Genomic DNA, 245 nt, shown 5'->3' on the forward strand with positions numbered 1-245 from the left:
GGGGGGATGCTTTTCCCAGTGCCCGGGACACCCGCCGTGCCCTTCCCAGAGAAAAGGGGATTTTCACCTGGCTCTTTGGCGAGGTACCCCCGCAGGGAATGGAGGAAAAGCCCTCAAGTGCATCGACGCATCTCAAGGGGAGGGAGAAAACGTGCCCAGCAGAGACCCCCCCAGCTGGCGCCTTGCACCGGTCACAGGGGCGGCAGGGACCGCCCAACCAGCCTCTCTCCCGCCCGCCGCGGTGC

Source organism: Corvus brachyrhynchos, unplaced genomic scaffold (genome assembly GCF_000691975.1).
Source record: "Corvus brachyrhynchos isolate BGI_N302 unplaced genomic scaffold, ASM69197v1 scaffold1, whole genome shotgun sequence".
NCBI classification, from domain to species: domain Eukaryota; kingdom Metazoa; phylum Chordata; class Aves; order Passeriformes; family Corvidae; genus Corvus; species Corvus brachyrhynchos.